Source organism: Pinus tabuliformis, chromosome 4_2 (assembly GCF_031772625.1).
Source record: "Pinus tabuliformis cultivar Carrire ecotype Pingquan chromosome 4_2, CPIR1, whole genome shotgun sequence".
Lineage (NCBI taxonomy): Eukaryota > Viridiplantae > Streptophyta > Pinopsida > Pinales > Pinaceae > Pinus > Pinus tabuliformis.
This window is the reverse complement of record NC_142304.1, coordinates 40,214,443-40,238,058: the sequence shown is the minus strand read 5'-3', so window position 1 is coordinate 40,238,058 and position 23,616 is coordinate 40,214,443. Positions and strand designations below refer to the sequence as shown.

General features: G+C 40.8%; 1 pseudogene; it reads right to left on the bottom strand.

Moving 5' to 3' along the window:
• Positions 1–988: 988 nt before the first annotated feature.
• The window catches only part of LOC149168220 (zinc finger CCCH domain-containing protein 31-like), an 81,390-nt pseudogene continuing 58,762 nt past the window's right edge, over positions 989–23,616 (bottom strand).

Below are 23,616 nucleotides of genomic sequence, written 5' to 3'. Positions count from 1 at the left end.
TGAAAAGTAAGCCAGCTGGTCTATTGTTACAATCTTGCCATTATGTGTAAATTTTATTACTCGGAAGACCGATGAAACGACCACTGTCATAGTGTAAGACCAACTTCGACCCAAGAGAAGGTTGTAGTCTAGAGGGGCATCAACCACCTCCACATCTAGACTAACGGTTTTTCCTTCAACCCCTATAGGCAAATCCTGAAGAATGCCAAAAGGATGAAACCCACAGCCATCAAAGGCCTTAAGAATTGTTGGGGATTGATTTAGTGAAGGATATGGAAATGAAGCGTAGGGAGTATATGAAGAAAAAAATAGTGCGGAGGCTATAAGGAATGGAGGTGATGCATACATAGTTTGTATGAAAACAGAGTGTTGCTTATACGTAGAGAGAACCGAAAACTAAATGATCAATCCAAGTGCTCGTATACATAGGAAGGTTACGAAGGTAAAAATGAGAAACTTAGTATATTAAAGGAACAATAAGGATGTAAAAGAGCCATATCCAACTGGTTCAAGTTATAGAATTAGCTGTTAAACAGATCAGTTTGGAAGAGTTGTATTCAATTGAGATACATCTTGTTGTTAAACAAGTGTGTGATGAAGTACGAGTTATTAAAGACAGGAGGAATGGTGTAAGCAAGATTGAATGCCACCACACAATAAGTTCCAAAATTGGATTTTCCCTCTCCAAGCATGTTGTGTTAAAACAACAGATTGTTCATCAATTAAAATCCATTTTTCTTCACGTGGCATTCAAAAATAGGCTTCAAAGAACCAAGAAATTCTCCCAAACTATTGCAAATTTCTTAAAACCATTTCCGTTTTATCTAATTAACCTCATCCCCAAAAAAACCCATGTTTAGTTTTTCATAATTCAATTTCATTTGGCCAGATTGCGCAGTTAAATTTTGACAATTTTTACTATTTTGCATCTTTCTGGCAAATGATGTGGTTGAAATTTTTTCATTTGCGGGTCTATTGGTTATGCTTATTAGTTCCTGATCACCATGGTTTTCAAATTTTTTGTATTAAATGAAATCTTCTTTGTAGGTAGTGTAGCACTCGTGTGCATGATCAATTGATGAACCAAGGCACTAGCTTCCTTTATCTAATCAAAACTACCTTCCAACTCAATATTCTTCAGGTTAGTATCGGACTCATGATCTCTTATAGCCAATTTTGCACCAGTTGAATGAAAAGTTTGCTTAGAGTTTAAACCACCTTCCCCAATTATAGCACCAGCAAGTGCAACATCGACATTTATTTTTGCAGTTGCAGAAGAACCAAATGTAGCTACAGCCACCATAGCAGGAGGAGTAGCCTCATAGTAGCTAAGACAACCTCTAGGCTTTCCATCTAAGCCACCAATTGGGAACCTACTGCCAAAATTTCCTGTTGCCAGATCATCTTTAAGATTGTGTGCCACTGCATTTACCTTCCCAAGCTCCTTTTCACCATGGGAAAAATGGCACTTGTCCCCAAATCGACATCCAATATCAGTACCAAAATTACTACAAAGAATGCAGGTTTTCTATTGAGGCCACAGTGGAAAATAGAATTGGAGATAGCCATTGATTGTTTCCCTGTTTTTTCTTTTCAAATTGTGAAATTTTTATAAAATAATTAATGGTTCTCAATTTCAGGCAACTAAGCCTTCAAGGTAAATGTACTGAAAATGGCAATTTGACTGAGGTCTTAAGCTGGTTTTTTATCGATCTGGGTTGGCTGACTAGGACAGGATCCATGTCGAGATGATTCCAAAGATGCCCATGTGGTTGGTTTCTTCATTGGATGAATGTAACCTACTAAACCTTGGAATAGTTGCGGAACATGGCTGCGTTCCGTAGCTAATTTGCAAAATCTTATTAAAACAGGACACAGTGTTTTGAGGGTCAATTTAAACCATAACCAGTCAATCTTGGATAGCTGAACCTATCAAAGTAGTTGGATTTTTTTTTTCTTTTCATTGAATCAAATGAAATGATTTTTTTTATTTTTTTATTTTTATTTTTAACATAGAAACTCTTTTTTTTGGTCCTCCAGATCACACAAAGTGCAGGGGGAGAGGATACTCGAGAAATTATTAATTTTTTTTTTTAGATGTTAGAAATAGGGTCTCCTAATTACACTTCCCTGGCAACGACGCCAAAATGTCTAGTCAATTTAGTGTCCTAAATTGCTCTACATAAATTATCAATCCGGGTATCGTAAACTGATGAAGTGTGGTGCACCATATGTGCTTAGTTAACCTTTCTCTTTCTTCGTTGTTTTATAGTTTATGTAGTTTTTGGGGGTTTTGTTTCTTATGATTGAGAAAATTAATCTAAGAAAGAAAATCTATGCTTTTTAGGTGAAAATCTCTAAATTTTAATGGTCAACTAAATCTAATGACTTTCAATGTTAAAATCTAATTTCTAAAGAAAGGAGAAAAGGAAACAAATCAAAAATTTGAACATTAGATTAATCTAAGCTGGCAAAATGTCTATGAAATTAAAGCAAAAATGATAATAGCTAAATGAAGTGTTTTATCACTTTGATATACAATTTGGGAGAACTAACTTCTTGTGATAGCATTCTGAGGGATTCAATACTTCATTGTTCTAAAACTGAAAATGAAATTGCAACAAAATTAAATGAAAAACATGTAAAGGAAAACTAATCTACTGTGTGATCTAATGCTCCAAGCACCAATTGGAAAAGATGAGGACTACTTTCTTGGACTATTTTGTCAAGCATAGATTACACAGTTAGATATGCTAATTTGAAATGGAAAGAAAATACAAAACATGTAAAGGAAAATTAATCTACTGTATGCTCTAATGCTCCAAGCACCAATTGGAAAATAAGAGGACTACTTTCTTGGACTATTTTATCAAGCATAGATTACACAATTAGATAAATCTACAATAAACTGGTTGAACACACTTGCATGAATTAAAATTACATGAATGGAAAATCTAAACTATTAAACTTTAAAACAATCAAATGACATACTTGAATGAAATCAAAGCAAAACTACAAAATAAAATCTACTCTACCTTACATTCTAATATGTTCCATGACATCTACTTCACATCACCTTCTATGTTGAGAACATCAAAGCTTTATTCAAATTCTTCAAAATTACAAAAGTTTACAAAGCTCTCCAAATCTTTCCAAAAGCTTTTGAAAAATAAAAAGCTACCAAATGAAGGAGAGAGGTTTCCTATTTATACAAAAAGATGAGAATTCATCTCATTAATGAGAGTCCATGAATCTCTCCCTATACCTATAGAGTTCTAATCAAATAGGAAATGATAAGACACATGTCTTCTTAGAGTTTCAATACAAATAGGAAATGTGACACATATCCTCCTGATCCCATGATCCTCTCCACTGAAATTCGAATTTGGCCTTAGGGTGCCACATAAAGGTCTTCTAGAAGCCTCCATTTGACCTACACATGTAAACAATCTCAACCTTCTTGTTAGGTATAAGCATATGCACATTATTTCCTAACTTTTAACCACAAATTCACGTAAAATGGCTAAGAACTAATAAAGTTTGGAAAAACATAGATGTGACCCAATAATGATGAAAGTGAGATGAATGTAGTGACATGGTAGTGAAATGAAGGTGAAATGGAGGTGATATAATGGACATGATAGTGAAATTGTAATGGAAATGAATGACAATTTCAAGACCCAACAATCCCTTGCGATCGATCATGGGGCAAAAGACAAAGCTTTGTGGTAGAAAACCCAAGTTTTTGTTATGTAAACTATAAAGTCTCCTCAATTTGTGGTCATGGAGCGCGTAGATAGTAAAGTGTCATAAAGGATTTTTCACTTCTTTTATGTAAGTTGTGTTAGATTTAGTAGATCTACCCATGGTGTGCAAACCGTGGGATTGTATAAAAAGGAGAGTCCTAGAGAGTCTAAACAAATTCAGTTCATGGTATTGATGAATTTCAATGTAATGGTTCATTAGAAGAAAGAACGAAGAATTCTTAGAGTAGATGAGAGGCTCTGCAACTGTGTGCCCAAAGGTTTAGACTAGAGTCCGCAGCTGAGTGTGCAGACGCCTGCAACTGAGAGGACAGGGAAGCCTTGACTCTGTGAGAAGAAATGAAGTATCAATAAAGAGATTATTCTGGAAATATCTGTGTTTTGTCTATCTATTTATGTTATGAATGAATGTGCTATTATGTTATGATGAATGATGGGTTTATGAATTAATACTGTATTAATGTGTGACTTTACATGAATTACATTATCATATGAACGTAAGTTATAATACCTATTTACGTGAAGAATATCTTAATGCATGTTAAAGATATCAGATACTTAGGCCAATCTGGGTAAATACAGAACTAAAACTAATTACAGAGGTGCATAAGTAGTTGATTCACCTGTTTAGGGTCCATGAAAGACAGTTTTAGACCTTCGCGAAGGTATGGAAGTCAATTAAAGGAAGTATATCAATAAGCCCTAAAAGGCTTATCAATATTTGCAAAGACAGAGTTAGGGAATAAAATGACATCACACTCATCTCTGGGTGCAAAAACTTGGTTCCAACATCCCCCCATACTTCTTCGAGTGAGACTTCAATATGCACTCCGTGGCTTGATGTTGAAAGGGCCAGTAATTTAGGGATTTGTTTGGAAAACATAACTCTAAACTTGGGTCAGGACTTAGTAACCCAACAAATGGTTTTGTTTCTGGGACCGAGATCTGCATAAATAGATGTGTAATGTTGCATCACTAGAATCCAGCAAAGAAATAAATTGAATGGTTGGATAGAAAGATCCACGAATTCATGGCGCAAGAAAATAGAAATCAGCGATTGACGAAAGAGTAGTGGTTGGATAGGTATCTGTACACAGAGATACATGAAATTTTCTTTTGTTCCTTCCCGATAGAGATATATGAGTGGATCGCTAAATTGGAAGACAATCAGGGAAGGTGGAGACTTGACGGTCCAATAGTGTGGACCCCAGAATTAGTGCGGAGATTGGGAGCCACTGAAGATAAGATCGTTCGTGTTGTCGATCATTGGCTTGATTGTGTCATCAGAGGATTTGTGACAGAATTCTAGGTCGATACTTCGCTCAGCGACAACTAAGCAGAGCGACACTTTTTCAAAGGATCGCAAGGTAAGTATTTAAGATCCTTGAATACTTGGATTAAAATGCTCTTGTGTGAAAAGTGGGCTATGTAATTACCTTGATGTTTGGAGCTACACAAAGTGGAAAGTTATTTAGGGATAGAAGGAGAACATGTCCTGAATATATCCCATTGATTGAGCCTCCTCTGAGTGATGACGAAGGAGGAGCATAGGCTTTACAACAGAGAGTTGTCCAGTTAATAAGGCAAGGTTTGCCGTGAATACTTGATCCGCCCACACCACCTACATCTTCACCTCCACAACATACACCTTTTCCCACACTACCACCACCTTCGCCACCGTTCAATATGGCAAATGCACTGAACTTTCATGTTTTCAAGGGATTGGGAAATGAGGACCCAGACCAGTTTTGGTTCATTGCAAAGGCCATATGGACAACCCAGAATATTACAGATGACTAGAAGAAGAAAGCAATGTTGGTTACTTCTTTACAGGATCGCATGCTAATGTGGTACATTAAGTACTGCACCAATAACCAATAGCTGTGTTGGAAGACATTCATACTGCGTTGAATAAGGAATTTAGTAGACCCAAGTATGAAGCATAATCAATTATGGGATTCAAGGAAATCATGATGAAGCCTAGCGAGACACCCCGGGAGTTGGATCAACTATTGAAATGCAAGATTCGCGAGGCTAACGTGAATCTCACGGATGGGAAGCAGTACAAATGGTTTGTGGCTTTGCTCTTGCCTCATTTAAGGGTTTCTTTATCACAGCAAAATATTGGGACCTAGGCGAAAGCCCTGGAGATTGCGATGACATTGCACGAGACAGTGATTCAAGATGCTACTGTGGGAGTTTAGCAGATTCATGCAGAGTTGCAAAATCTTTGCCTAGATTTCCAAAGTCTCAAGAAAGATAGAGCAGCTCGACCATAGGTGCACAAAGAAGTTTGGTGTCTGAAATGTAAAAGTCAGGGGCATGATAAAGATCACTTCCATGTCTTTTCAAATTTCATTGCAGGAGGGGCGCTGAAGCCTCTGAAGCTAGAATCTCAATCAGGGCCAAGTACAAGGCCTACGCTGTGGTGTGCTATCTATCAGGTAGCTGGAAAACATGTTACAAATAGTTATCACTTGTTGCAAATATTTGTACAGACATTGCAATAGCTCTTTTGCAACTTCTGTAAATCGGTGGGTCACGATGAGTGCAACTATCGTAGCTATGTGCTAATGATGGAGAGAACTCCCACATATCAAATTCCAACATAAACTCGACCTCATGATCAAGGCGCTAGGGGAACGTGAGGAGGATATCAAGGGCACGGATGAGAACGAGGAGGAGGAGGACCTACAAGATGCTAGGGACAAGTTATTTGCTACAATTGTGAAGGGCTAGGACACTACACAAGCAAATATATGAACCTAACATACCTGTCACTCTGATACTACACTCAGTTTGACCATGTGATAGAATATTGCCCTATATTAGTAGCTAAGTTGTGCAAAAAAGCGACGGAGCCTTAGCAGACTACCTAGAACCTGGAGATGATGAGGGTTGAACCCTGCGAAGAGGATCCTAATGTGAATATTGTGTTGTGTAGTAGAATGACGACTGGCGAGGATAATGGAAAGCAGCCTAAAAAAAATGAATGGGTACGTAAAGCTCTAGAAAAGGAGGTTGGCTTTGATTTAGAGCATGCGAAAGAAACCTTCATGGAAGCAAAGAAAAGCTTCACTGAGGCTTCTACCTCAGGGAGTCAGGATAAGAAATCTAAAGAAAGGCCCAATAGAAAGGCCATGAAAGGATTACATGAGTTGATAAATAAATGCGTTGGTAAAGAAAATGCTCTTGAAGGACATTGGGTAGTCCAAAAAATTGGTAAGCATAAGGCAAGTACAAGGCCTGAGATGAAGATCACCGCGCAAATAGGCAAATATGAAATGGACCAAGCTATTTTCTATCTTGGGTCAGATGCAAATGTTTTACCTAAACAAACATGGGAGGGAATGGAGAGACCTGCACTGTAGTGGTCTCTTATTCAATTGACGATGGAAAATCCAAAAATGATTATTCCCATAGGAAGATTGCAAGGAGTGACGGTAGATATTGAAGGTGCGAGTGTGTCGGTTGATTTTAAAGTAATAGAGATTGTTGATGAAAAAAATCCCTACCCCACACTCCTTAGGATTGACTGGGCTATTGACATGAATGGGGTGATCAATTTGAAGAAGTGGACAATGTCATTTGACAGGAAATTTCTCCGTGTAGTAGTACTTTTCGACCCTGTAGAAGGACCGTGATATACTAAACCGGTATGTGATTATGAAAGTGATGATGATTTGGACCAAATTTAGAAAATAACAGTGCAAGACCAATATTGGGTGAATCCGATAGCAAATGGATGCATTTAATGGGACTGTGAAAGTTCCTGCTCATCGGATTCAGATGAAGAGTTAGAACACTGGAAAAATAGGTTGCATGAAGTATCTATGCTGCACTGTAACATGATGACTAAATAAATGTGTTGTGTATCATCGAAGGTAATGAGTTTTCCTTATTATGATGGTCTAACTGACATAGATAAATTTTTGGATGCATTTGAAAGGGAAGTTCTTGAAAAGCATCGCTTCCAAGCACTAGATTTGGTGTTGCGCACTAGGCCCTCAAGATGATGGGGTATGCATTGTTATAGACATTTTTGTGCCTTACAGCATGAAGCATGAAATGTCCATAATCTAAGGGATCCAAAGTCCCTAAACATGTTTTTCCTACCCCTAGAGGAACAAGGTCAGCAAACCACAGCACTAAATATCAGTTCTCCACCTGAAAACACTCAAAAACAAGCTAATTCTGGATCATGTCAACTGCTCCACTGAGCATCTGCGCTGAATGTCAAGAGCTCCACTGTCTACCTGCGCTGAATGTCAACTGTAAAGAAGGCTACCTGCGCTGGGTGAGATGGGACATGTGGCACAGTCATTATTCAAGGTGTCAATGCCCAGGAAGCTTCCAAAATGACACTTGGATCAGAGAATTCGACTGGTGATGAGTAAGAGGGTCTAGATCTCCAAGTGGAAGCAAGAACCTCCAAGTGGACTCAAGAACTGAAGAATAACTGAAGTGGGAGAGGACACTAGTCAGCTTCATGCCAGCTACAAGCTGACTCGTCCTTTCTCCAAAACTCCTATATATAGAGCTCTCTCATGAGGTCTATGGGGGCTGGAATCTTGTGAATGTAAGGAAGTGCTGTTGGTTTAAGTATAGAACTATTGGGTGATTTGCTTGAAGGAGGTGAAGAGGAGATTTCTTTCTGCTGGGAGGTGATGCTGGATTGGGCCTCTTATGGTTGTATCACTTCCTGAACTTTACTTCTTCCATTAATAAATCATTTGAGGTTCTTCTATATGCATGTGTCTCAATGATGTGTTGTTATACTTGTGTATTTGATTTATTCTAATCCTTGAATCAATTATGAATGTATGCTTCTTGTAGTTTCCCTCTCTTGTTATTTTGCAGGATCTTGGTGTAGCTGGCCAGTGAAAGAGCAAGGAGTTGGGAGCAAGCAGCAAAGAGAGAAGATTGGATCAATCATTAGCGGAAGACATCAGTTAGTGGATCTCTTCCTCCTCTCTCTTACATCTCATAAAGAAGTAATCTCGAATAGCTTTGCTTTGATTGTTGCTGAGGTACTATCACCCTTAGAGTGGGATAGGGTCATTCTGTATTGGATACTTTTCCCAACAACAAATTGGTGACTCCGCTGGGGAACGTATCTTGTTGGTTGTTTGTGTTTTTGCTATTCATTTCATAAACACAGGGAGTACCGAATCGAACTGCATTTGGATCTTTCAAATGCAAAGTAGAGGGCAGCTACTCTAGCTCAGTTTCTGGGCATGTTTATGATTTGAAGAGCTGATCCACAAGGACTCTGAACAGCTCTTAGTGATAGCATTTCATCCTCCTTTTCATCCCTTAGTGTGTACTTGATTGATAGCTTCTGATTTGGCCAAAAACTGTGAATTTTTGAGCAATCTGTGACCCGGAAACTGAGAAAAACGAAAGTTTATCTCTTCAGTGCAGGCACTGTGAAGGCAGTCTGCATTTCAGCGCAGTTCCCGAAGGGGCCACCTGCGCTGAAGGTCAAACTGCCAGTGTACTACCTGCGTTGAACCAGTTTTGCCTAGTGCTACTGGGGTTCCCTCCTGTTTATTGCCCTGTTTTCATCCTTGTTTTTGCAGCCAGTTACCAGTCAATGTACCTATCTGAAACCAACTTTCCTTGCCACTATTCCGCCTCGGTTGTATAAAGAAACCATGTTTGTTCTTTGTGTATTTCTTATATCATTTACAGTTTCCCATAACGAAAGTGAACTAGTCTTGCTGTGGCCTCTTAGATTTAGACCTGTGATAAGTGTCGTTTTGATCTTAAGAGTTAGTTTGATTGCTGTTCATAGCTGATTGAGCTTTTGCTTTCATCATATGCTTTGAATTTATGTATTTCTAGTGTCGAAACAAGTAAATCTTAAGGTGTCTTTTGATTTTGGACAAAACTTGTTTCCTTTCACTTGAAATTGAATTCAAAGTTATACAACAACTTTCTTTTTGTAATACATCAACATTAAGAAAGAGAAAAGAAATACCTGCATTGTGCATGTGCATTTTGACAGCTTGCATGTTGATTTAGGAAAAAAGTGCATTAGTGTGTGCTCTATGATCTGTGTGAAAAGATGATGTCTTTCTTTTCCCTCAGTAGTTAAGATTTTCAAAGTTGAAAGATCGAAAAGCTTGCTTATCATCTTAGACTGCATTTAGGAAGTTGTATTATACATCTCGTGGTGATCCATAAAGGCAAACTGCTAAACAAGATCAACCTTAAAATAAATTGAATTTACATAACAACGCTTTGAAACATAACGCAAACACATAGAGGTCTAAGCTAGAGACATGTTCCGACGTTGTTAAACGTGATATCTTAGCGTTGAGTGGTTGGGTGATTCCTCCACGGTGAAGCGATAAGTATCAATACGGACTTGTGCTCCCACGTACCGTCGTGTATATATTGGGAGACCCCTATAGGAACAAAGCCTTTATCCATAGGAAACCGTGTCGGTCGCCCTACTGATCGCAATGCAGTGAACACAGCATTCACGAAGATCGACCACCCGTACCGTAAAACGTATTTTGTGGTTTTGCGAAAAGTTTGGCACACCCTCTGCCTAGATCTCCAGAGCAGTTTCTTTTGGCCTTTTTCAAACTCTATAACTGAAAAAGTCCATCCGAGCATTTGTCACTTCGGGCTCGTTAAAACATCGAAGGAGACTAGAGTCATCTTTAGCTTTTTCTCGACTCTTAAAAAGTGAAAAAGAAAGTTGTGTCTAAAGCGTCGTTATAAAATTTATTTTAAACGGAACATAATCACCTCCTATTCCTGCGTTGATCTGTAGGTTGAGAACATGGAATGCCCCAACCAAGGAATTCAACATGATGGAAATCCTAGTCCTTTCTCCTCTTGGGGAGAAGTCAGTGTGCCCCACATGGCCACATTGTCGCTTCCAGGACTGACAATTGGCCTGCCAATTTGGCTATTCTCAACCAATGTAGTTCAGAACACCATGGTTCCTGAACAGTTGAGTCAACAGTTAGATCAGTCTAGAGCTGCCCACCAGCCTTCAACTTCCTATAACTCTTCCTCCAATCCTTCATCTTCGCAAGGTAGAGCCGGCAAAAGCAAAGCTCCCATGGAGAAGAAGGAGAAGAAGAAGAAAGAAAAGAAGAAGAAGGAGCCTAAGGCGACTGGGGGCAAGCAAAAGACATCTAACGAAAATCCACACACAGCACAGACCGGGCCTAAATCGCCATGTGTCATATGTAGAGGAGACCACTTCCATAGAGATTGTCCCTGTATTCCCCGGATACTAAGGGACTGGTCCCCTCGTTTGCACAGTTCGGGAGCATCAACCTCCGATAGCCATGTTGAATGCTTACCGTCAACCAGCGAAAGTGAAGGTTCAAGACAAAGAGGGGGAGCAAGATCCCCCTGCAAACTGTGTGAAGGCGATCACGCCATCCACCGTTGTCCCTTCTTAGACGAAGCGAAGAGAGTTTTGGAAGATCGCCTAGTTTCACCGTTGAGACTTCCTCCTGGATACAAAAAACTCGTGCCAAGTCCTTCGTTGGTTGAAAATACAGCTGGCCCGCTCAAGTGGTCAGCTGAAGCGTCAGTGAACCTACTGAATCCAGACCGGACGAAAGTCCAAAGGTCGAAACGGCAGTTGACCCGGTTCTTCCTTCAGAGGTTTCACCCTCAAATGACACCGTCACTGAAGATTCATCTTCAAATGACACCCTCACTGAAGAGAATAAGGATGACACCATCCAGATTCTTTTCATCAACACCGACTCTGATGAGCATCAGGGAAATGCGCCCATTCCTTTATCGCAGGAAGGAACATCGTCAGGGTCATATCCGGCCGTGTATTCGGTCCCACCGCCAAGCAACCTGGTTGTGTCCTTTGATTGGAACCAACTAGGCAGACCCCGGTTGCCAGCCAGTGTACCATTCAGAATCATAGTCCAAATTTATAGAATGGTAATGGCTGGAACTATCATTGATGAAGGGGCATCTGTGAGTATCCTTTCCTCTATTGCTTGGAAAGCACTGGGTTCCCCGGAGCTTTTGCCTGAGATAAGAAATCTCTCGGGTTTTGATAAAGGAACCAGTCGACCATTAGGGATCCTCCCCAATGTGCCTGTTACATTGAAAGGGAAGACCGTTCAAATGAACGTGATGGTCGTTCAAGGACCCTTGGATTATAACCTACTCCTTGGACGAGACTATATATATTGCATGGAGGCAATAGTCCCCTCACTCTTTAGAGTAATGTGTTTTCCACACGAAGGAAGAATGGTCAAGCTCGTAGACCAACTTTCATTTCCGGGATCACGCATCGCAAATAGTCACATACCAACCCTCAATGGTCTATTCACCCAAGAAATGTCTCCACCCCCAGTCCTCCCTCCCGATGAGTGCGAATGATTCGGAAAGATGGGACTGGAACCCAGGGGGCATGCATCCTGGTCTGCTTCGGGCAGAGGAAACCTTGGGTATAAGGCAGAATTTCCGCAAAAGAATATGACTAGTCCGTACCCTGTCCGTGGATGGAAGAGGGGTTGTTCTAGAATAGGATTCTTTTGTTAAGGTTACTTGTTTGACAAAGGTCATTCACCATTGTCTACTTCGGTAGACAGTGCCGAGGAGATGTTTTCGTTTGATGGTGTTAACAAAACAATCTTTGGGTAACCAGAAAGAGGCAAGCCTCACCCTTTAAAACAAGTGTTTTGACGGATAAGTAGGGGTAGCCTTGAAATTTTACTTTATACCTTGGGGCATGCAAACCTTTTGGAGTGCAAGCAAGGGACGACTATTTATTTTTTTTAATTTTTAGGTCCTCCCTTTAAACCTGTAGGTCTAACCCTTTAAACTCGTAGGATTAGCCATTTCCGAACTTGCATAAAGAAAGGATGAGAAGGAGCATAGCTTCGTGGGATAAAGCTCCATAAAAAATAGCTATCTCATAGGAGACATTCTTATCTCATGACTGGTATATCGAGCAGTTTTACCGCGGAATTTATGCTCGTTAAAAAATAGAAAAGTGAAGATCCGAGCAGTTTTAGCACATAGTTCATGCTCGTTAAAAAATAAACATAAGATTGAGCATTCAAGCTCATTAAAAAATGAACATACCCCGGTAAATAACCACTGTGATCGTAAATTTATTAGCCATAAAAAGCCTTGGTCGTGTTTGCACCTGCCACCTCCATTCCATTTGGCCAATCGTTCACCTCCATATGATTGTTTACCTATTTTGAGGAACAGTTGCGAAGAGTGATTTCACTTAGCCATCCTTGTGACACTGCCGTGATTGGAAAATTCCAACCTGTACCTGGAATTTGCTGCTATCCCTGTTTATCACTCGTTCCTCAAAAGACGAGTCTTCTTTGAGCTCTTTTCATCTGACTCGTAAAATATGAAAAGTTTGCCGAGTTTTGGCCTTCCAGCTCGTTAAAAGGACCGGAAGAGCTATCCCTCCTCTAGATTTTAATCTTTTTGGACCTGAGGGATTATTGCACAAAAAGGTCGAGCGCTTGTTTTATTCGGCTCGTTAAAGTTATCGAAAACTCATCCCTTCTGTATTGTTTTATACTTTTTCAGACTTAAGGGATTAGATGACGAAAAAGGAATTTTGGAGTTAACTTTCTGTACCTTTTCAGACTCTCTAAAAATGAAAAGGACCGAGTTTTCCTTGTCGTTAGACTCGTTAAAATGATTAAATAGCGACAAACTTGTCTTTAGACGAGAACGAGTTTCCCTATCGCTAGGCTCGTTAAAACATAGCGATAGGCTTGCCCAAAGGGCAGGTTATAGAACAAGCATATGTTATCCTCCTCAAGCTTGACAAAAATAAAGAGGTACTGGTCAGAAATGACTGGGGAAAAATTGGGAGAACCTCAAAGCTTTAATGGTAGCAAGTCGCTCTTGAACATGACACTTTTCCTCCGTATCACATCGGGTTGGGTTGTTTCATTCGCCGGTCTCATCACCATGGTCTTCGCCAAACCATCCACATTTGGGGTAATGCTACCGATCCATCGCATCAGTGTCGTTATATGTTCAAGAGATGTTGTTCAGAAAGAGTCAACCGTGTCCCATCCACTGCCATACATTATCCTTCATCCACCCATGATCGCCACCCTGAATCATATTTCACAGATTGTTTTCACCTCCACTAAAATCATTAGCTCCGTTCCGTGTCACTGATGTGGGATTCATTAAGGCCCTCCTTTGACGGATCGCTTCTTGTCGACTTCAGCTCATTATCCAAGAAGTTGATCTAGGAACACCCCCTTCAGTACTTTGAAGCTTGCATGCCTCAATGGCAAGTTTCTCACTTCCGGTGACAGGTATACATCAATGACCTTCGACCAGAAGATTTTGCGTGGCGTTCGACGCCAAGTCCTTTATTCACACCACGTGAATTGTACTGCAGTACCTTGAGGGTCATTATCATTATCGGTGATTCCTCTCGCGCTTGTTAACGGTTTACATCATTGACCGGTAATCAAGCGATGTCTTTCCATGTTCGACTTCAGCGCAATTCTCACATGGATCGACTTGTACGTAGAGTGAAGATCGAACGAGTTGGAAGACCCCGGATCTAGTTTCATCCATCCGGGCTGCGATATATATTCAGGAAATATAAAGACATTTGACATGTACATCATTGCAGCAGATGATCATCCTACTCAAAGGATGATAATTTCAGCAGAGAATTATCAGTCTACCATCAGACGATCGTCTGTTATATGTACCAAAATGAATTTATAAAGCTGAGCATGGGAATGCCCGCCTCAGCTAGATCATGAAAGCAGAATGAAAAATAATGTATTGTATTGTATTTTATTACAGGTCACCTCTCAGCGATTGAATGAACTTCGGATCCTCCTGATAAAGCATTTCACCCGATAAACGACCTCATACTTTAGGGGGCAACTGTTATAGACATTTTTGTGCCTTACAGCATGAAGCATGAAATGTCCATAATCTAAGGGATCCAAAGTCCCTAAACATGTTGTTCCTACCCCTAGAGGAACAAGGTCAGCAAACCACAGCACTAAATATCAGTTCTCCACCTGAAAACACTCAAAAACAAGCTAATTCTGGATCATGTCAACTGCTCCACTGAGCATCTGCGCTGAATGTCAAGAGCTCCACTGTCTACCTGCACTGAATGTCAACTGTAAAGAAGGCTACCTGCGCTGGGCGAGTTGGGACATGTGGCACAGTCATTCTTCAAGGTGTCAATGCCCAGGAAGCTTCCAAAATGACACTTGGATCAGAGAATTCGACTGGTGATGAGTAAGAGGGTCTAGATCTCCAAGTGGAAGCAAGAACCTCCAAGTGGACTCAAGAACTGAAGAATAACTGAAGTGGGAGAGGACACTAGTCAGCTTCATGCCAGCTACAAGCTGACTCATCCTTTCTCCAAAACTCCTATATATAGAGCTCTCTCATGAGGTCTATGGGGGCTGGAATCTTGTGAATGTAAGGAAGTGCTGTTGGTTTAAGTATAGAACTATTGGGTGATTTGCTTGAAGGAGGTGAAGAGGAGATTTCTTTCTGCTGGGAGGTGATGCTGGATTGGGCCTCTTATGGTTGTATCACTTCCTGAACTTTAATTCTTCCATTAATAAAGCATTTGAGGTTCTTCTATATGCATGTGTCTCAATGATGTGTTGTTATACTTGTGTATTTGATTTATTCTAATCCTTGAATCAATTATGAATGTATGCTTCTTGTAGTTTCCCTCTCTTGTTATTTTGCAGGATCTTGGTGTAGCTGGCCAGTGAAAGAGCAAGGAGCTGGGAGCAAGCAGCAAAGAGAGAAGATTGGATCAATCATTAGCGGAAGACATCGGTTAGTGGATCTCTTCCTCCTCTCTCTTACATCTCATAAAGAAGTAATCTCGAATAGCTTTGCTTTGATTGTTGCTGAGGTACTATCACCCTTAGAGTGGGATAGGGTCATTCTGTATTGGATACTTTTCCCAACGACATGCATAAAGACAATTTTGATGGATGGTGTGAATATTGAAGAATGATGAGGGTGTGTTTTGGTCACCCAAAAGTATGATTGATAGAGAAATATGATGCGAGGAGTGATTCGCACGATCACTTAGCAAAATGGACTAATTCTTATGGAGCAAAACTGCAACCGGAGTGGGTGCATTTGTTCTATCACACTTTGGATGTAATACCAATGAATTAGTACTTGGAGATAGAGCTCCGCCGTAGCACTGATGAATGGGATATTTTGAAATAGGGATTCTTAATGGCATTGATCTTTGAAGATGGATTCGAATGCATTGATGAAGCATTGCAGGAGGTCAAGGCATAAATCTTCAGAATACCATAGGATCCCTTGGATTTGATCTAACTAGATTGGACCACCCAGATGTACCATGTGCTAGAGTGCTACAACGTGACTATTGAAGAAGAAGAGGAGGATCCAAGGAACATTAATATCTAAGAGGTAGAAGTTCACCACGAAGTTGAGGGGCCACAAATAGAGAATCTACATATCACCACACCACTAAAAACTAGACAAGTGAACATTGGAACAGAGGCAGAAATGAAGCTTCCACATATAGGAGACTATTGGGATGATGCTATGCTAGATAAGGTTACTGAGTTACTATGTGAGTACTAGGATTTGTTACCTACAAAGTTTTCATACTAGAAGAGGATTATAGGCGATTTAGGAGTGATGAAAATAACATTGAAACGAGACGCGAAGCCTATTAAGAAGAGGCCATATCGCCTCAATCCTAAGTACAAGGAAAAGGTCCACTTGGAGTTGGAAAAGATGTTGGCAACGGGTATTATTGAACTAGTGGAGGAATCCTATTGGGTGAGTCCAATGGTAGTTTAGGAAAAGAAGCAGAAGGATGAGATCAGGATTTGCGTTGATCTTAGGAAGCTGAATGATGCTTGCATTCATGATCCTTTTCCAACTCCATTAACAGATCAAGTGCTAGATAATGTTGTCGAGTAGGAGGCCCATTCATTCACCGATGGGTTCTCTAGAGACCATCAGATAAAGGTCGTGCTAGAAGAGAAGATTAAGACTACCTTTGTGAGTGAGTGGGGATTGTTTCAGTATATGGTACTGCCTTTTGGACATAAGAATGCGCCAACAATCTTCTCGAACGTAGTCATTAAGACGTTCAAAGAGTTCATTCACAAGTTCTTGGAGGTATATTTTGATGATTGGACAATGTTTGGACTGGTAAAACACCATGTAGCTAGTTTGTGCTTGATGCGGGATACATGCTGGAGGTATCAGATCACACTAAACTTGAAGAAGTGCTCATTTTGCGTCCCTTTTGGAATCTTGTTGGGTCATGTAGTGTGGATACAAGGATTAATGGTGGACCTAGCTAAGATCATGGTTATAATCAATTTGGAGGTGCAAAGGAATGTTAAACAGCTGCACACAACACTGGGTAATACTAGATATTATCAAAAGTTCATCATGAGCTATGCCCAGATTACCGCATCGATGGAAAAGCTATTGAAGAAGGATGCAATATTCTGTTTGAGTGAATAATGTCAGTGGAGGCTGGATGTATTGAAAGAAAGAATGGTCACTGCACCAATACTAGTCTTCTCAGATTGGAAGAAGGAATTTCAAGTGCATGTGGATGTGTCATGTATTGCGTGGGAGCAGTACTGACACAAACCAGTGAAGGAAAATTGGATCACTCGATAGCCTTTGCAAGAAGGAAGTTGTCGAAGGCTGAAATGAACTATTCCATGACAGAGTGTGAAGGGTTGGCTATGGTGTATGCACTCCAAAATTTCAGGCATTACTTGCTAGGCGGACACTTTAAGATGTATACAGACCATTCTGCATTAAAGTACCTCGTCAACAAGCCTGTGGTGGGGGGAAATATGCAGATGGCTGTTGTTGTTTCAAGAGTATGATTTCGAAGTAACTGTGAAGCCAGGGAGATTGAATGCAGGACCAAATCATCTTTCGCACATTGAAACATTAGAGCAGCCTACTAATTTGGAGGAAGGATTGCCTGATGCACAAATCTTTACAGTGCACGTAGCTGATAATCATTTTGAAAATATTATCCTCTTCCTAACTACATGAATGGATCCAGAGGGGTACACTAGTAAACAGAAGGAGGAATTAGTGGTGTGCGCAATAGAGTTCTTCGTTATTGCAGGTCACTCGTATAAGATGGGATCAAACAAAATACTTCGATGTTATGTGCTTGATTTAGAATGAATCAACATCCTAGTTGAATCTCATGAAGGAGTTGCAGGAGGCCATTATGTAGGAAAAGAAATAGAGCGGAAGATTTTATGCGCTAGGTTATGGTGGCCTAAATTGCATAAGCATTCAAAATCATAATGTAGGGTGTGCGATGCATATCAAAGAAATGAAAGGCCATCGTAGAGGGATGAACTACCTTTGAATCCATAGGTATCATTGCATTCATTCAAAAAATGGGTGATTGATTTTGTAGGACCAATTCGACCTCTAGGAAAGAAGAGAGGTGCGTGGTATATCATCACCGCGACTGATTATTTGACGGGATAGGTGGAGGCGCAACTTGTGAAGGACTATATAGGGCAAACAACTGTGAAATTTCTATTTGAGTATGTGTTGACTAGGTTTGGTTGCTCAAAGATTTTAATGACCGATCGCAGTACACACTTCCTTAATGAAATGATCAGTGCGCTGATAGAGGAGTTCCATGTTTAACATCAAAAGGGTATGACATATCATCCTCAGGCCAATGGGATGGTTGAAGCGTTTAATCATATATTAGAGAACGCACTGAAAAAGGTTTGCAATGCACAGAGGAATGATTGGGACGTGCGCGTACCAGCCATGTTATGGGCTTATAGAACTACTTGAAAATATCTTACTGGTCAGACACCGTTTAGGTTGGTCTATGGCATGGAGGCTGTGATGCCTATGGAGTATATCATGCCTAGTCTATGCATAGCACCATTCACTAGGATGGCAGACAACGGAGCCTTACAAGAGCAGCTTGTGTAGCTAACAAAGCTCAAGAAAGATAGATTTTTTACTGGATTCCATCAGCATGTACAGAAGGAATGCGAAAACGCATGGCATGATCGCCACATCAAAATGCACACCTTCAAGGTAAATTCTTTAGTTTTATTATATGACAATATTTTTGATAAATTTCCAGGAAAATTTCAGATGCATTGGCTAGGGCCATATGTGATCAAGGCGATTACCGATGGTTGAGCAGTTCAGCTTGTGAAATTGAATGGAGATCCATTTCCGAGAAAGGTAACTAGCAGCCAATTAAAGCCATACACCAAGGATCTGGCTTGATGACTACATGATGGTAGCACAGTCTTAGCACTCCAGACAGCTGCAAGGAGCTGCGGGACTATAAAATACACTACCTTATTTGTAGAACTATGTGATAGGGGCTCTAGGCGAAATAGGAGGATGTCATAGTACCAGAACAAGCATGAACGGAGTTGCACTATAAGGGTTGAGACCATGCAACACAGCTTGAAAGTGATAATTACCATCACTGTTCATGACTTGACTGCCAGAAGATGGTTAAAAGGAGCGGGCGGGCAACATTTAAGGCTGAATTTGAGAGTGAGATCTTTGGAAATCTACCGCCAATCTAGAAATTATGAGTTGATTTTCAGGGGAATGGTCGAAGTCGAATTTGAATTTTCCTACAAATTATAGGTGACCATCCAACGAGAAACACATTTCATTATGAGAATTTCTAAGTTGTGATGTTTGTTGTCTGATCTCTTTGAGAATTCACTTGCAAGCCCCATTTCTGATCAATATCCTGAGTCTGATAAGAACCTCATTAACAGCTTCATGTCTGCACCAACTGAGACCACTAGTACTGGTGCCACTGTCACCTCTGAGGGAGTTGCCCCTGAGGTTGTGAGTATGGAGGTTCTCACAGTAGTGCCTAAGTCGCTCAGGTCACCTAGAACTGAGACCACTAGTACTGGGGGCGCTGTCACCTCTGAGGGAGTTTCCCCTGAGGTTGTGAGTATGGAGGTTCTCACAGTAGTGCCTAAGTCGCTCAGGTCACCTAGACCGAAGCCTACGCCAACGAGAGAGTTTCCTAAGCGTAAAAGGGATTAACAAAAGAAACCGATGATGGTGAATGAGTCATTGAGGAAGCATGTAGCCACATAGGCTCTGCAAAAAGAAAAGCTGAGTGCAAAGGAGAAGGGAAAAGTGGTAGACTTGGAGGCCAAGGAGGGCGTAGATGACATAGATATTGAGGGTGTATACCCTATTTCTAAGTTGTCGGAGTATATCCCTTCGTGCTAGGGTAGGGTGAAGGCTCTGAAGGACCCAGATGAGGGACAATTCCTCCTTAACACACCCCTTCTACAAAAAAACATAACTTTTGAAGGTCTGTGCTTGGCTCAGATCCTACATCTAAACCTTGAAGACTAGGATATGGGGGACATCAAGCAGTTCCCCCAGCTGGCTACTAATACTTTCATGAAGTGAGTTTTCTACAAGGAATTTGGTGTCACTATGCTTGAGCCGATGGAATGGATTCATCAGGTAAACAAGGGAGGGTTGTTGAACCTGCTATCAATGCCTCACTACCACCAGGAACCTTTAAATTTGACAATCATTAAGAATTTTTTGTGCCTTGTGCATGATGGGTATTTGTGGTTGAGTGAGCTGATACCAATAATTGATATGCTAATCCATTAGATCACAATGTTATCTCATTCTGGACTAAATTCGGCAAAGGCATTTTTCAGAAAGGCGGGCGAGTGTGACCTCGCCGAGAATATGAAGGAAAAGTTGAAACTTTTCAATAAACCAAGTGAGTATTCCATTTCCAGTATTATTGACACTGCGGTGAAGGTGGCCACCCAAAATTTGGCAGGAAAAGTCATGAGAAATTGTCACACGAATGAGGTGTCGGCACCAGTAGTTTTGTTAGCGTTTAGTGTGCGGAGGGCGTACAATTCAACTGGGCGTGTTACCTATGCAACGAGTTCCTCACGAGCTATAGAGAGGCATAGGACCACAGTAAGACATTTCATTATTCATGGCTATTACTCTCGACTGTTCTAGTCACGTGGGAGTTCTCAGAGGACAGCCAATTTCCTTCGATCGAGATGGATTTGCCTGAAGCCGCAAAGTCTGCATCATTATGGGCCACCAAGGATGCTGACTGAATCAGGGAAAGAAAAGTGTTTTGGGTATTGATGGAGGTGACAATCTGCACAACCATCAATCGAAAGCCATGGTTATCACCAGCTGTCTTTGAGCAGCTATCTAGCTATGCAGAGTTCAAAGCAGACTTCCACCGTTTTTACATCTGGGCACTGAAGGATCCAGATCGGAAGTGGTATGATCTTTCCTACTTGGCTATGGATGATTAAATTGTAGAGGTCCTCAAGCGATGGCCAACAGATTGGCACACAACATCGAATTTGATTTTCGGGACTAGAAGGTCCACAGAAAAGAAGAAAAAGGAAGCAGCCCAACTAAAGGTTCAACAGTTGGTAGAAAGGAGAAAGAAGGAGACTAAGGAGAAGGCCCAAGAAGAAGTGTAGTACACCGAAATGGAACAAGCATTTTAGGAAGAGCGCAACACTAATAAAAGTTAGAAACATCCTTCATCCCAAACAGAGGAAGAAGAGTGGTCAGAACAAGGTGGTGGTGACCAGGAGAGCACTCCCTTCTGCGTAAAGTGTCATAGGGAAGAAGAAAAGGAGGGATAGCGAAATAAGACTAAAGCCTCGAAGTCGTCACATGATCCAATTACCTTGACAGAAGGTGACTTAGATGACACTGGTGATAAGGTAAGGGATACAATCGCAGAACTGCTGCAACAGTTTGAGCACCAGCAGAAGCAAGCACTAGTCGCCCTACAGACAGGTCTGTGCAAGCTGCATATTGAAACAACTAGACTCTAGGAAGGTTCAAAGTAGAGAAGTGCGACATCAACTAGTTTGGCATCGGGGACCACTCAAGCAGTAGAGTTGGTTTGATCCTTGGATCTTCATGTAGTTGCACTACCTGCTGGAGTTCTAAGTGTGGAGGCAGATTCTGACAAGGCTACTATCAGCGCTTTGAGGAATATTGGTCTGAACATGGCCACGGCTCCCAGTGAATTCCTTCACACACTACAAGAAGGTGTGATTGCAGAGATTTAGGACCAACAGTAATTCACGTTGAGCATGATCAGCGAGGACAAGGTCAGCAAGGAACCGTTGTTCATTGAAAAGATGACAATGCTAGAAGCATGGAAAAAGGTTCAAGAGTAGAATGAGCGAATTGCATCCGTGGTGGCTAAATCATGCAGAACTGTTCTAGAAGTACATATACCAGAAGAAGCATCATTGGAGGCCAAGGTTAGGAAGTTGGCTATAGGTGTGCGCAATGCAAAGATAGAGGTGGCCAAGGTTCAGTTTGAAATGAAAGTTAAAATCACAGAGCTTGAGTTGAAGTCACAGCCTTCAACTCCACCAATGATCAGTGAACAACACGAGGCAACTATAAAGGATGGAGTTACGACAGTAGATTCCGTTGTGATAGATTGCATCGCTCTCTTTGAGCATTCCATGGAGGTATTCATGGTTCTCTAGGAGGATCCTAACCTACATAGGTTGAATATGGAAGCTCGTGAATTACAACAGTAGTACGATGAAGAAAGAACAACAGCGTGCATCGTCACTATATCATAGTGGTTGGCAAAGTTGCATGAGGCAAAGCAGTTGCTCGAATAGGTGGACGCAGTGCAAAGAAAACATGTTTTCGTCAAGGCTATATTGGGACCTTGACTGGACAAGGCCTATGTTATTTCTGCCACCATTGAGGGGAAGCTAGTGAGCCTACAGAGGACACAGCAGAAGATAAATGAAGATAGTGCAGGACCAACAACAGAGCAGCTAGTGGAGTAGATCAAGCAGGCAGCCACGTAGAGCGTAGCTGAGGTAGTAGTGGCACAAGTCGAACCGAGAGGTCTTTGTAGTAATATATTTGTGTTGGAAAAGTGACTCAAGTGTGAGTCATGATATTCGTGTTGAGGGGTTGTTGGGATAGGGTGCCCTACAATCAATTTTGGGTCAAAAGCCCAAGTTTTGGGGCAGAAACCCCAAGTTTTTTCTATGTAAAGTGTAAAGTCTCCACAAGTTGTGGTCGCAGAGTACGTAGATAGTAAATTTTCATAAAGGGTTTTTCCCTTCTTTCATGTAAGTTGTGTCGCCTTGAGTAGATCTACTGATGCTCTGTGGAACATGGGATTGTATAAAAATGAGATTCTTAGAGAGTCTAAGGAAAGTTAGTTCATGATATTCATGAAGACGAATGTAATGGGTCATTAGAAGAAAGAGCAAAGAAGTATTAGAGTAGAAGAGAGGCTCTACATCTTTGTGCACAAAGGCCTAAAATAGAGTTTGTAGCTGAGTGTGTAGACCCTTACAACTGAGTGCGCAAGGAAATCTTATGTCTGTAAGAAGAACTAAAGTATCAATAAAGAGATTATTCTAGAAATATTTGTGTTTTGTCTATCTATTTTTATTATGAATGAATGTGCTATTATGTTTCGATGAATGATGGGTTTATGAATTAATATTGTATTGATGTGTGATTTTACATGAATTATATCATATGAACGCAAGTTATAATATCTGTTTACGCAAAGAATATCTTAATGCATGTTAAAGATATCAGATACTTAGGATGATTTGGGTAAATATAGAACTAAGGGTAACTGCAGAGGTGCATAAGTAGTTGATTCAACTATTTAGGGTCTACAAAAGATAGTTGTAGACCTTCACAAAGGTCTAGAAGTCGATTAAAGGAATCATATCGATAAGCCCTAAAAGTCTTATCGATCTGTGTGAAGGCAAAGTTAGGGCATAAATTGAAATCATGCCCA